The sequence below is a fragment of the Theropithecus gelada genome, chromosome 7b, assembly GCF_003255815.1.
Source record: "Theropithecus gelada isolate Dixy chromosome 7b, Tgel_1.0, whole genome shotgun sequence".
Lineage (NCBI taxonomy): Eukaryota > Metazoa > Chordata > Mammalia > Primates > Cercopithecidae > Theropithecus > Theropithecus gelada.
The window spans coordinates 42843842-42856586 of NC_037675.1; the positions used below are offsets into that span (position 1 = coordinate 42843842).

The following is a 12745-nucleotide window of genomic DNA, read 5'->3' on the forward strand; positions in this document are numbered from 1 at the left end:
AAATGGAAAACAGAAAAACAATAGACAAACACCGCAAAACCAAAATTTGGTAATCTTTCACTTTATTGACCAATAAAAAGAAACCATGAATTCGATTACAGAAAGACAGAAACAAAAGAAAGAAAATCACTACCGATCTTACAGAAATTTTTAAAAAGAATGCTGTGAAAAGCTTATGCAAAAAATTAAATGATTTAGATGAAATAAATAAATACATAGACAAAAATCATTAAAATTGACTCAGGATGAAATGAAAAATCTAATTAAGCTTATAACAAGTAAAATGGCAAAATTAGTATTTTTAAAATTACCCACCAAAAAGGCGTAGGTCCCTAATAATCACTTTTGAACTATGAAAAACATTGAAATAATTATGAATGCTAACTTTTTACAAACTCTCTTTTCAAAATAGGGTGCCAGAATTACCCTCATACCAAAACCAAACAAAAACATTACAAGTAAATAAATTTTAAACTCTCCTTTACGAATACAGATGCCAAAATCTTGAACACAGGACTTGCAAACCAAAGGTAGCAATATTTTTGCAAAGATTGTACTTCATAACAAAGTCCTATTCATCACAGGCATGCATAATTAAAAGAAAAAAATGACCATCTCAATAAATAGAAAAGTAAATAAAGAAACATTTTGGCCAGGTGCACTGGCTTACACCTGAAATTAATCCCAACACTTTGGAAGGTCAAGACGGGTGGATCTCTTGAGGCGAGGAGTTCAAGATCAGCCTGGCTAAGATGATGAAACATCATCTCTACTAAAAATACAAAATTAGCCGGGTATGGTGGTGTCCCAGCTACTCAGGAGGCTGAGGCATGAAAAACACTTGCGCCCCTGGGAGGTGGAGGTTGCAGTGAGCTGAGATCTCACTACTGCACTCCAACCTAGGTGACAGAGCAAGACTTTGTCTCAAAAAAAGTGAAAATAAATTAGGATAAATCTAATGTCATTTCAGGATAAAGACCTTCACCAAATAAAGAATAGAAGGGAATTTGCTTAACCTAATAAAGGACATCTATGAAAAACCCACAGCTAAATTTATATCTGTTAGTGAAAGAATAGTTTCCCTCCAAATCAGGTAAAATATTGAAAAGTCCACTCTTTCTCTTTAATTTAGCACTGTATTGGAGATTCTAACTGGAGCAATTCGGTGAGAAAAAATAAGTAAAAGACATCCAGATTGTTTATTTACCCTTACTTCAAACTTCGTAAGTTTTATTATTTAAACATTTTATCTTTTTCATTTGATTGCTCATATTTTGTATGAACTCTTGTTTATATTTTTAATATTTTTAGGCTTATTAGTGATAAGCTAATTTTCATTCCTGACACAGAGTAAAAGAGAAACACTTATGCTGTTTCTCTTTCATTCTTCCTGTGTTTTATGCATTTAATCAATAGTATGTCTGTTTGTAGAGACAGATTTTGAGTTTGCTCTTTTCTCTGTTGAGCATTTATTTTTGATTTATTAAATTTTGTCTTTATACACTTTCTTCTGCCTCATTTTAGGCTTAATTTACTCTGAACATTTTTTTTCAGCTTTATACTTAAATAATGGATTTTAAAAAATCATTTTTCTATTCTGACATGTGCTTTTACAATTAATTGATATCTATTCCATATAATTTAAATTTTCATCGGGATTCATGTCAAAATATTTTCTAACTTTCATCAAGCTATCACATTTTACCTATGAATTATATACATGTATATTTGGAACTTTTAGTTATATGTTATTATTTCTTTTTTTTTTTTTTTTTTTTTTTGAGACGGAGTCTTGCTCTGTAGCCCAGGCTGGAGTGCAGTGGCCGGATCTCAGCTCACTGCAAGCTCCGCCTCCCGGGTTCACGCCATTCTCCTGCCTCAGCCTCCCGAGTAGCTGGGACCACAGGCGCCCGCCACTTCGCCCGGCTAGTTTTTTGTATTTCTTAGTAGAGACGGGGTTTCACCGTGTTAGCCAGGATGGTCTCGATCTCCTGACCTCGTGATCCGCCCGTCTCGGCCTCCCAAAGTGCTGGGATTACAGGCTTGAGCCACCGCGCCCGGCCTATGTTATTATTTCTAACTCAACTTCATGGTTGTCAGAAAACAAACTGTTTATGATTTCAATGCTTAATGATACTTAGAGGTCCATCACTGGTCAAGCTTGCTAAAATTCCCATATGTATTTGAAAAGAGTGTTTATGTTATTGGTGCAATTGCATATATACGTATACATATAGAATTTATATGTAACATTTAACAATTTTGAGTGTATTTATAGACATTAAAATACATAGATCTTAAATGGTGAGTTTGGCGATTTTTAAACAATTGTGTATTTTATTTAACCACCACACTATACAACATATAGAACAATTTCATATTTTCAGTTTCCTTATTCCACTTTCCAGACTATCCCCATTCCTTACTATTCCCAGAGACTAATATTTTCTGATATCTAACACTGTGGTTTAGTTTTGCTTGTTTTTGCCTATTTTTGAATTTCATATGAATAATCATCAATGTTTTTGAGTTTCATCAATATTAGTGTATATATCAGTATTTTGCTCCTTTTCATTGCTAGGTAATGTTCCATGGTGTTACTATGCCACAGTTCTTTACCCATTCTTATGTCAATGGATATTTGTGTTATTTTTCAAGAAAGGCTTCTTGTGGATAAGATTGATGTGAATGTATTTTCTCCAATCATTTCATGTATATATGTTTCAGTTGTCTTGGGCAAACACCTGGGAGTAGAAATGTTGAATATAGGGTAGATGTATATTAAAATTTGTAAGAAACTGGTAATCATTTTTCAAGGTACCTATGACACTTTACACTCCCAACTTGTACAAAAGTGTTACTTGCTCCACATCATTGCCAATATTTGTAATTATTTGTCATTATTTTTCTTTACAATTTAGCTATTCTTGGAAGAAATGTTGTCTTTTTTTGTTTGTTTGTTTACTTTTATTGTAGCTTTATGTGAGTCCTTTATAGCTTCTGGGTATGTACCCCTCATGAAAGATATATATAGTAGACATTTTCTTCTAAATGGTTACGAGCCTTTTAATTTTCTTAATGATGCTTTTTGAAAAGCATATGTTTTTAACTTGGTAAGGACAGTGTATCAATTTTTTCTTTTCTCAATTTTCACAGTGCAAATTGTGGTTTTTGTCTTCTGTTTAAGAAATATTTGTCTATTTCTAAAATGGAAAAGCTCTTCAATTTTTTTTTCTTCTATAATCATTATTATTGTAGCTTTCATGTTTAGTTCTATGATATACATCAAACAAGCTTCTCAATATAGAGTTATCTACAGGTTAAAGTTTATTTTTTTTCTTTAGATATCCACTGGAACCATCAATATGTGTCTCATAAATTTTATTTCCTCATTCAGTTGCTTTTGGTAACTTTGTTACAAATCAATTAACTATATGTGTGTGCATTTATTTGTGGACTTCATTTCCTATTTCACTGATGAATTTTTATATTCTTATTCAAACACTATACAATCTTGATTATTTAAGTTTAGAGTAAGTCTTGAGATCAAATAGTGCAAGTGTTTCAAATAATGTCTAAATATTTTTGAAAGTTGTTCTGTTTCTTTTAGGTCATTTGCATTTCAATATAACTTTGAAAAATCAGTTTGGCAGTTTCTATAATAAACCCTGCCTGAATTTTGAATGAGAATGCATTGAAGTTATATATTGCTGTTGGCATAAAAGATAGTTTAAAACATAGTTTAACAATATAGAGTCTTCCACTTGCTTTTATTATAGCACCTTTCTTTGGCACGCATTTTACTCAATGTGTTTTGTAAACTCCAAAATACGTGTTATGTTTCTGCATTTAATTAGGTATGTTTTATTTTATCTCAGCAATGTTTTGGACATTTGAATGTAGTGATTTTGTATATATTTTATTAGATTTTTTTGTGGACCTTTTTCTTTGCTGTTATTGAAGTTATATTTAAATTTCATCTTCCAATTGTTCCTTTAACATGTATTGAAATGCTATTGATTTTTACATATTAACTTTGAATTCTGTGATTTTTTTGTTAGGTTTTATAAAGGTTTTTTTGAATGCCATTGTCATGTTTTCTGAGAATAATAACTCTTTTTTCTTCTTTTCTGATCTTTATAACTTTTCTTTGTCTTGCTTCATTATTCTTGCTTAGACTTCCATATACTGTTGATTAAAAATGGAAAGAATAAATGCTTGCTTTGTTTACATCTTGGGGAGAAAGCGTTCAGTGTTCTCCATTGGGTTAATGTTAGCCCTTTATGAGTTGCAGACCACTTCAATTCCCTTTACCAGACATAAGGATTTTCTTTAAATAGTAGTTGCTGAGATATTCTATCATGTTTGAGTCTTAATTTTGGCATTTTTTTTCTGCAGCTATTGAGATGTTTGTATATGCTTTTTGCTTATTTTATTAATACAATGAAATATACCAATTTTATTATTTTAATTGACATGTAGTTTAATTTAATGTTTTACATATGTGTACAATGTGGAGTGATTAAATAAAAGCTATGAACATATACATCATCTCATTTACTTGGTATTTTTTGTGGAGATACATTTGAAATTTACTGTTACTTATTTTGAATTATACAATATGTTATCATTGAATGTACTCACACTGCTGTGTAAATCTCAAAATTTATTCCTTCCATTAAGCTGAAACTTTGTATCTTTTGACCAATAACTCCTCAGTCCCTTGCTCCCCAACTGCTCATCCTCTAGTAACCATAATTCTACCCTCTCTTTATATGAATCCTACTGTTTTTAGATTACATATATATATAAATTCTACAAATTGTGCAGTATTTTTCTTTCTGTGCCTTCCTTATTTAACTTTGCATAATGTTCTCTAGATTCATCCATGTTGTCCCAAATAACACAATTTTGTTGTTTTTTAAGACTGAGTGGTATTCTTTTCTGTATATGGGCATACCTTGTATGTATTGCATTTTATTTTGCTGTGTTTCACAGATATTGCTTTTTAAAAATTGAAGGTTTGTGGCAACTCTGTGTCAGACAAGTCTGTTAGTGCCATTTTTTCCAATAGTATGTGTTCACTTCATTTCTCTGTGTCACATTTTGGTAATTCTTACAATATTTCAAACTTTTCATTATTATTGTGTCTGTTATGGGGATCTGTGGTCAATGATATTTGATGTTACTACTGTAATTGTTTTGGGGGACCAAAAACATTCCCGTACAAGATGAGGCCAATTAATAACTCTACAATGGCCACTAAGTGTTTGAGTGAGAGAAAAGTCCCATGTCTCTCTCTATAAAACAAAAACTAGAAATGATTAAGCTTAGTAAAAAAGGCATGTTGAAAGCTGAGATAGGCCAACAGCTAGACCTCTTGCACCAAACAGCTCAGTTGTAAATACAAAAGTTATTGAAGGAAATTAAAAGTGCTACTCTACTGAACACACAAATAATAAAAAAGCACAACAACCATATTGCTGATATGGAGAAACTTTTAGTGGTTCAGACAGAAAATGAAACCAGCCACAGCACATTCTTAAACCAAAGCCTAATCCAGAGCAAAGCCCTAACTCATGTCAATTCTCTGAAGACTGAGAGAGGTAAAGAGGCTGCAGAAGAGAAGTTTGAAGCTAGCAGAGATTTGCTCATGAGGCTTATGGAAAGAAAGTGTCTCCGTCTCCATAACATAAAAGTGCAAGATGAAGCAGAAGTCTTGTTGTAGTAGACCTAGACAAGTTATTCAGAAGACCTAGACAAGAGATTGAATTAAAGTGGCTACACTAAATAGCAGATTTTCAATGTAGACAAAACTACCTTCTATTGGAAAAAGAGGTCATCTTGGACTTTCATAGCTAAAGAGGAGAAGTCAATGCCTGCCTTCAGTTTTTCAAAGGACAGGCTGAATCTCTTGTTGAGAGCTAATGCAGCTGGTGACTTGAAGTTCAAGCTGGTGCTTAGTTATCATTCTGCAAATCCTGAAACCGTTAAGAATTATGCTACATCTACTCTGCCTATACTCTATAAATGGAACACCAAAGCCTGGTTTGTATCACATTTGTTTAAGCATGGATTACTGAATATTTCAAGCCCAGTATTCACACCTACTGCTCAGGAAAAAGGATTTCTTTCAAAATATTGCTGCTCATTGACAGTACACGTAGTAACCCAAGAGCTCTGATAGAGATGTGCAAGGAGATTAATGTGATTTCCATGGCTGCTAACAACAACATGCAATTCATGGATCAACGAGTAATTTCAAACTTCGTTATTATTTAAGAACTGTATTTCATAAGACTGTTGCTGCCATAGATAGTGATTTCTCTGATGTATCTGGGCAAAGTAAATTTAAAAGCTTCTGGAAAACACTCACCATTCTATATGTCATTATAAACATTAATGATTCATTGAAGGAGGCCAAAATATAACTTTGACAGACATTTGGAGTTTTGATTCCGACTTTCATGGACAACTTTGAGGGGTTCAAGATTTCAGTGGAGGAAGTAACTGAAGATGTGATGGCAATAGCAGGAGAACTAGAATAAGTGGAGCCTGAAGATGTGACTAAATTGCTGCGATCTTATAATAAAACTTGAAAGGATGAGGGGGTGCTTCTTATGGATGAGCAAAGATGAAAAGTACTCTGATGAAGATGCTGTGAACATTGTTGAAATGACAATGGATACAGAATGTTACATTAACTTAGTTGATAAAGCAGTGGCAAGGTTTGAGAGCACTGATTCCAACTTTGAAAGAAGTTCTGTTGGTAAAATTTTATTAAGCAGCATTACATATTACAGAGAAATATTTTGTAAATCCCAAGAGCCAAATGATGTGACAAAATTCATTATTGTCTTAGTTTAAGAAATTGCTAGTCACTTTACCCTTCAGCAGCTACCTCCCTGATCAGTCTACAGACATCACAGTCAAGGCAGACCCTCCACCAGCAAAATACATATGACTCTCTGAAAGATCAGGTTATTGTTAGCATTTTTAACAACAAAGTATTGTTTTAACTAAAGGACGTGTATTCTACTCCTGGACATAATGCTGTTACATAATGCTGTTACACTTAATAGACTATATACAGTATAATGTAAATAAAAGTATATGCAGTGGGCAATCAAAAAGTGTTCATGAGACTTGCTTTATGTGATATCCACTTCATTGTAGTGGTCTGGAACCACACCCAAAATATCTCTGAGGTATGCCTGAATATACCACATTTTCTGTATCTATTCATCTGTTGATGGAAACTTAGGTTGATTCTATATATTGCCTATTGTGAATAATGCTACAATCAATGTGGGAGTGCAAAAATCTCATAGGCATGTTGATATCTATTCATTTGAATATATTCTCAGAAGAGCAATTGCTAGATTGTATTGTAGTTCTAAGTTTAGATTTTGAGGAACCTCCATACCATTTTCCACAATGGACGAACTAATTTATATTCCCACTAACAGTGTCCAGGGAGTCCCTTTTTCCTGCCTTCTTGCCAACACTTATTATCTTTCATCTTTTTGAGAAAAGCCATTCTAACTGTTATGAGGTGACATCTCATTGTGGCTTCAATTTTCATTTCTCTAGTGACTAATGATGCCGGGCATGTTTCATGAACCTGTAGGCATTTGCATGTGAAATTCTGAAAAATGTTCACCACATTATCCATAGTCTAATCAGGTTATTTGTTTTCTAATGACATGCCTACCTTGAATCCTTGGACTAAACCACAAATAGTGATAATATTGTATTCAACATATTAATATTTTGTACACAGTTTTTGTATCTTTCAATTGTTAATCTGCACTTTTGATATTAGTAGTATTCTTATTAGGTTTTGGTATGAGAGTTATGATAACCTCCTAAAACTTGTTAAGTATATTTTTATTCAGTATTTTTAATATAATTTTATAGATATCATTATTTCTTTCTTATAGATAGGTTTGATAAATTCACATATGAAGCCATCTGGGCATAGAATTTTATTTGTAGGAAGATTTTTCTATCCTTGCTTGAGTTTTATCAGTTGTATTAATATTTTCAAGAAATTAAATTTTGCTTTTTAATTTTTAAATTACTGTCTTTTGTTTCAAAATAATACATGGTTACTATGTTTGCTTTACAAATCAATAATCTTAAAATTTTTCAAATCAGAAGTGGAAGTTAGTTTAATAATTTGTTTCAGTACTTTATAATTACTGTTAGATGTGTTAAAATATGCCATCAGAATCATGAATTTGTCTATTTCTTCGAGTTCTGTCCATTTTTGATTAAATATTTTGAGACTGTCTTATTTAAAACAGAGATTTTGTTAATTTTAATATATTTCATGTGGATTGACTTGTTCATATTAAGTCTACCTTTTTATTGAGAGTTTTTGTATTTAACTGTATTAACTCTGATATGAATATAGCTTCACTGCTCTTGCTTCTTGTTTCCATCTATTTATTTTCAGCAGTCCTATGTCCTCCTACTTAAGGTATAACTATAACAAATAGCATATGCTAGTTTTTAAAAGAATGTCTTTCTATTTAAATGAAATAATGGTGTGTTTACATTTTATGTAGTTGATAATGTATTTATCCAATTTTATTTTATATCATAGATATAGTGAATTATTAAAATATTTTTAGAAATTAAAAAATATGATGAGAGTTGTGGAAGAAGTAGGCTATGTCACCAATGAAGGCAAGGGATGAGGTAGAGAAATCAGTTAGGAGATTGTCACAATTAATACGTTTGAGATGTTGTTATCCTAGAAAATTATAGAGACTAGGGAGAAAAATGAACAGAATCCTGCATGTGAAGGGGATAGTTGTAAACATTTTATTTTAAAAAGGGAAGGGCTATAGATTTACACTTAGATGCTGGACAAATTTAAGAAATGTATAAAGCAACAAAATCCTATAAAAATATAGGGAAGGAATCAAAGATTACAGGAGAACCTGGATATTTTGCATTCAGAAATCCTTCCTCCCGGACTAGATGATTTATATTATCAAATACGATAAAGCCTTCTTTTCATTGAAGTGTGGTCCTAGAACAAGCTGCATTCACTTTCTCTAGGAGCTTGTTTAAAATGTGAAAATTTAGGCACTGCTCTAGGCATACTTTATCAGATTTTACATTAAATAATTGCCAAATGATGTTTTTTGCACATTAAATTTGAGCAGTGTATGGAACAGTGGTTCTCTACCTTATTTGCATATTAGTATAATCTGGGGAGCCTTTAGAAATCCCGTTGCCTGGGCCATACCCTAGACTAAATTGGAGCCTGTGGGTTTGGCACTCAGGCGTCTGTATGTTTAAAGCTCCCCAGGTGGTTCTCTTGTGCAGCCAAGGTTGAGATCCAGTGCTGTAGGCACATGGAAGAGAATAAAGCAAAACTAGACAATTAATAAGAAATCTTGAGGATTTTAGAGACTGGATTCTAGTCTTTGTTCTTTATTTGAGAGATATTTATTTGTTCCCTATAAATCAATTTTATTTTTGTATATTTCAAAATTGTATTTAGCAATTATTTGTGATTTTTCTGTCTATGGATTGTAATTTAGGAGACACTTAGCAAAATATAATAATGGGTGGTAATCATTGGTATGGGATTAATTTGTGAATGGTAAGAAAATGTGCTGACTGTAACTGTTCAGAAATTGAGTGAGCAGTAGTGATCAGAAAATTTAATTATATCAGAAACAGAAAAGAAATCAAAACTGGTTCGCAGAAATAAAAACAGATAAGCCAATAAATTCATGAGAGTGTAAGTTGAGATGAGTTTGGGAAAAGACAAAACGGGCAAAGTACATGACAGACTTGTAGAATTTTTTTTTTCATTTTTCCCACTACAAGAATGAGAAGATCTTGATCGGTGCTTCTCGAACATTAACGTACAGATGAATTGCCTGGAGATTTTTATTAAAATGAATATTCTTACCTTGTACGTCTCTGGGGTAGGTTATGAAATTCTGCTTTTTAAATAAGATTCAAGGTGATGAAATGCTTTTTCTGTGGGTTCACACTTACTGCAGCAAGGAGCTGGAACCCAGTTATCACTAAAAGTAGTACAAAGGTCTTGCTGCTCGTGCATCTTTCTTAGTTGCCTTAGTAACTACGTCTTTTCAAGATAAGACACAACTTATAAAATTCAAATGAAAATGAGATAAACTTCAGTGAGAGATAGAACAACATGTTAAAAGATTATGTGGAAGGAGTTTTGGGGGAGGAATTCCTGAAGTTCATAAAGATAAGACTACTTGAAGAACAATTTGATTCCTCTCTAAAAAGATTAATAGAACTTATTAGCTTAGGAACTTAGAAGTTCAGCAGGACTGTTTTATCTGCAGCTGTCTTTGGTCATTGTCAATATAAGACTCCACATGCTTCACAAATGCATTTACTCATCTGTTTATGTGCCACTCATACTCCATGGAAGAAGTTGTTACAGGAAATAGGGTTATTGAGTCAACACCAGACACCAATCAGGAACTGACATTCACTTTACATGGAGATATCATCAACAGAAAATTTGAAAGTTTAGGTATTCAGAGAGCACTGAAAGAAATACAGTAAGAACATTAGAGTTGGAAGTAAAGTGTGCAGGGAGAAAAAGACCCTTTTTTCTGTTTCAAGGATAAACAACTAAAACTGGTTGAGGAAAGTGTGTCAGAGGGCTCTTCCATCTTGAGAGAATAGGAGGAGGGGATATCTGCTAAGAATGAGAAAAATAAATGAAGATTTACAACGCAGGAAAAAATGATAAGTAAAACATTACTAAAGAGCTTTTAAAGCAACATGAAGATCCTGTTTGCTACTAGAAACATGAATTTGTGGTGGGCAAGGTACATAGTGTTGTGCTGCAGCCCGGGGCAGGTAATGGAGAAGTAGATGATTTTGTGTGCAGTGAGGGACTTGTGACCACTATAGTAGCAAAGAACTTAATTACGGAGGGGCAGTAAGGGTTACATGACAATAGCGGCCATTACTATTAGGAGAAGCACAGGTAGCTAGAAAGGAACAAATGAGTTCCGTCAATTAGAAATGACTTTAGTTTGAAGTTTTTGATGAATGTAAAGAGGAAAATATGAATGACTTTGTGAGATCTGGGGGCAAAAAACGGTCTGAAATGTTGGGTTTGAAATATGCCATATGATGACAAGTTACAAGGCATGGTTATATGAAGTGTGAATGAGTGATAGAGAGTGAATCTGATCATCAATAGCATGAAGGAGAGAAGTTTTTTCCTTTTTTAAAAACAGGATGATATGGGGTTTTACAATGTGTTATTAGAGGTAGTATAGATGTCTGCAAGTGTAGGACAGAAAAGAAAAGAGAAAAAAAGAAAAAAGAAAAGAAAAGAGAAAAGAAAAGATAAAAACATGCAAACAAGTTTTTGAACTTGCCGAGTAGGGAGAAAATGGATCCTAGCTTTGAGGATTTGAAAAAAGGGATATAATCATCAAATCATAGAGTAATAGGTTTGGGAAGAAACTTAGAACTAAAATTTTGCAATACTATAACTTAGAGATGAGGAAGATCATAACCAAGAGAGGAAATTTCTTGTCCAGAAACACCTATCTCTTAGATAATGGTTGAGACTAGAATACAAGGTAGTTAACCTCCCTTGTTCTTGGTAATAGTAAAGATGATGGCTGTGGTGATAATGATTTTGAACGTAGTGGTGTAGTCATACATACCAAGAGCTTATTAAATAAGAAAACTTTGTTCGTAGCTAATACAAAATAGAAAGATAAATGAATGTTTGACTCTAATGCTCCCTCCAAAATGTTAGCTCTGTAAGGACAGGGGTTTTCATCTTTTATTTCTTGATAACATATCTGAGTGAGTTCGTACTCATTATATATTTGCAGAATACATGAATAAACACACGTTTTAAAAGTATAGAATGTGTTGATCAGTTAGATGCTTTTGTAGAACTATGAGTCTGCTAAAGGGAATGTTGTTTTATGAAGCATTTATCACTCCAAGTATTCACTAAGTATTGATGCACCATCAGAATATGTAACACTTACTCAGCGCATAATATGAACCATATGCTGTAGATACATTATTTTTTAATCCTCATAATAACTCTTGAAAGTAATTATTATTATAACATTGGGGACCTAAGCTTGTATTTAAACTGTCAATTTTTTACTGCTAGAGCTCAGACCAAAACTATATAGTGAACTTATTGGGCAGATGTTACAAAAGATAATTTGTGTGGTACAGACTCTCTTGGGACAGAATACCTCTTTAAACAAAGAAGATGCCAGGCTGAAGTGGGTTCATCACAAAGCATTAATTGGTAAGTGGACGTTTCTGATTTGATAGGTAAAAACCTGTCCCTGTCCCTATCCTACCTGCATGAATATAGACGTGCTTTATGGGCAGAGGAAAAGGCTGCTTCAGTAAATGCTGTAATACACAGGGAAATGCAGAATGTGATAGGCAGAGAAACTCTCCCATCTCATTTGACACAGATCACCAAGAGGACTCATTGTTGGGAAGGCTCAGGGTGATGGTGACAGCATCACGGATATCAAAGGGAAAAGTGGAGATTAGCACTATTCTGAAAGTTGTGTCCTTTTAAACTTGACCTATGGATAAACAGCATTAGCATCTCCTAGAAGCCTTTCAGAAAAGCAGAACCTCAAGCCCAACCCCTGATTTATTATTCGGAATCTGCATTTTAACAAGCTCCCCATCCTAGTAGGAGGAGCACTGGTAGGTAGTGCTCTGGCTC

General features: G+C 33.2%; 1 protein-coding gene across 6 annotated transcripts in view; it reads left to right on the top strand.

Moving 5' to 3' along the window:
- LRFN5 (leucine rich repeat and fibronectin type III domain containing 5) overlaps positions 1 to 12745 on the top strand; it is a 284289-nt gene that overhangs the window by 71096 nt on the left and 200448 nt on the right. Inside the window, exon 1 of one of the 6 annotated variants that reach the window (XM_025391968.1) lies at positions 10166 to 12307. The exons of the other annotated variants lie outside the window; for them this stretch is intronic. The gene's annotated coding sequence lies outside the window, so the exon portion shown is untranslated. Of the gene's footprint in view, positions 1 to 10165; positions 12308 to 12745 lie in introns of those variants that run through there. 6 annotated transcript variants of the gene reach the window in all.